The 2,551-nt window shown below is 49.6% G+C and overlaps 1 long non-coding RNA gene across 1 annotated transcript in view; it reads right to left on the bottom strand.

The window, feature by feature from the left end:
• Positions 1 to 2,206, bottom strand: part of LOC106805762 — a 21,776-nt gene extending 19,570 nt beyond the window's left edge. The window contains exons 1-2 of the long non-coding RNA XR_001393463.1: positions 2,195 to 2,206; positions 386 to 387 (exon numbers count right to left, since the gene is read on the bottom strand). This is a non-coding gene — a long non-coding RNA (uncharacterized LOC106805762). The remainder of the gene's footprint in view (positions 1 to 385; positions 388 to 2,194) is intronic.
• Between the last annotated feature and the right edge of the window lie 345 nt (positions 2,207 to 2,551).

Below are 2,551 nucleotides of genomic sequence, written 5' to 3' on the forward strand. Positions count from 1 at the left end.
AAGCGAAGCGAAGCGAACATGCCCCGCTCTGTATTTCGCTTTCTTGCGCAACGAAGGCAAGCGAAGCGAAGCAAACATGCCCCGCTCTGTATTTTGCTTGCTTGCGCAACGAAGGCGAGCGAAGCGAACATGCCCCCGCTCTGCATTTCGCTTGCTCGAGCAGCGAAGGCGAGCGGAACGAAGCGAACATGCCCGCGCTCTGTATTTCGCTTGCTCGAGCAGCGAAGGCGAGCGGAACGAAGCGAACATGCCCGCGCTCTGTATTTCGCTTGCTCGAGCAGCGAAGGCGAGCGAAATGAAGCGAACATGCCCCCGCTCTGCATTTCGTTTGCTCAAGCAGCGAAGGCGAGCGAAACGAAGCGAACATTTCACTTGGAAGAGCAACGCCTTCCTTTCAAGCTCGCTTTGATCAGACTCAAATGAAGCGCTGATTTTCATATCCTATTGATATCTATTTTATATCTAACCGCCCCTTGATATCTCTTTTATATCGATCCGCCCCTCTTGATATCTCTTTTATATCACGATATTAATGACATTAAAGTTGGGAACGCTCCTAATGGATCGTTAGCCTAATTACCCAGCTTCGCCTTAATTAGCCTACAGATGCGAGACCCGGTCGATCAGCCGAGCATTCACGCGCGCACGCACTCACTGCCCTGTCGCTGTCCGTCGCATCGTAACTCTCCGACGAGAGTTCTAATTACGAAGCATCCCGACACAGTGGTGCGCGCGACCCTCACTGACGCAGCTTCTAACACGTGTGTCCCCGGTAACGACCGGTGCAAAGTTGAAAGGCTGACCTGTGAAAGGTTGGCATAATATAAGATCTGCGTGGTCTCGTCGATGTATGTACGGGGTTAGCTCTAGAACTATAGCCCTTCGCTCTGCCACAGGTGCCTAGTACGAGGTGTACGTGGGCACGACCTTCCGCAGCAGCAACGCGCCGTCTTTCAGCTCCGAATCAGCTTCGATTTGCGCAACGGTGTATCGTCGATGTCTGTTGGCCGACGTTCGATCGGTGGGCACATGCCCACGCGCCGCTGGTCGTTTCCGCCCTTGATTTCCTTCGCAGACCAATTATGCCCGCAGAGAAAACGATACACCGGTTGGCCAATTTAACGCGGCATTATGCTCGGCTCGAGCGAGCGGTGTTCAAATTATGAAGACGTGTGAATTAACGAGCAGAGCTCTGCAGCTTTGCTAATCAGTAATGTCATCCCCTACAGATTCAGCCTGCCTAATAGAATACCGCTCCGTTCGCGATTGGTTCTCACATTAATCACCGTTGTCAGAGATAGTACCGTTAGCGTTAGTTAACAGTCCATCTTCGTCAGACATGCGATCCGAGCCACATCTGACTACTGTCACTTGTGGAATCTACCGCCACACTGACCTTGCTCAGACCATGTTTACGTTTTTCTTCTGAGACAATCTTTCCTAGATCGTTTCATTTTAAGCGTTTTTCATGCCGCATCTGCCGTTAGAATTAGAATAAAATTTGAAGGAGGCAATGATAGATATAACTTGCCGTCGTGTGTTACGGATATGAAACACACGCTCCATACGAGGTAATAGAACTCGGGAAGATTATATGCATCGCATGGCATTCCAGAAATGCATATCGTTCAAGCGACTATTGTCGGATCACGAAGCTCAATATAAGTCCAGATGTATGGTACCAGTGGTCTTCTAAACACAGCAAAGGGAAGCCTGCCTATTTTGTGGGCGTACCATAGTTAGTTACCATACAAAAGCTACTTGCGTGCATGCGTGCGTGCGTGCGTGCGTGCGTGCGTGCGTGCGTACGGATGTGTGTGGTTGTGCGGTGTGTGCATGTGCGTGTGTGCTGATGTGTGTGTGTGTCCGTGCGTGCGTGCGTGGGCGCGCTCGTGTGTGTGCGTGTGTGTGTGTTGGTGCAGGAGTTGCATGGCCACTGGTGAATAGATTGCCGTATATGATGGCGGGTGTCCAGCCTCACATCGAATCAGTAAAGTCCAAAGAATGCCTAAGAAAAGCCTGATAAAATCTAAATAAAATCTTGACAGATCTTGCACACATTTGTTTGCTGACTATTTCCGCACTAAATGACAAACATCTGGCTACCCTTCCTGTTAAAAGTTCACCATTTGGCTAAAAGTTCACCGGATATCGAAGTACGACGTATAGCAGTCTCGCCACTCACAATAATTACTTTAGCAGCTAGGTGCTACTCGTATTACAGTATTCGAACAGCGCAATTAATGTCTAGACTGCAACGCGACACAATTACGAAAATTGATTGTGTCTTCAATTACGAAATAGATTTGTTTCTTGCGCGTTGGAATGAATTCAACTATAAGTGGCGGAAATCCATAAATAGACAACAAGAATAATTCCACAGCTTCATTTACCTTATAACTAGACAGACACTCGCGCGCATGAACACACACACACACACACGCACATGCATACACACGTATGTACGCACGCACGCACGTACGCACGAACGCACGCACGCACGCACGGCACGCACACGCCGCCGCACGCACGCACGCACGCACGCACGCAC

The sequence above is a fragment of the Priapulus caudatus genome, unplaced genomic scaffold (assembly GCF_000485595.1).
Source record: "Priapulus caudatus unplaced genomic scaffold, Priapulus_caudatus-5.0.1 Scaffold126, whole genome shotgun sequence".
Taxonomy (NCBI): Eukaryota; Metazoa; Priapulida; class Priapulimorpha; order Priapulimorphida; family Priapulidae; genus Priapulus; species Priapulus caudatus.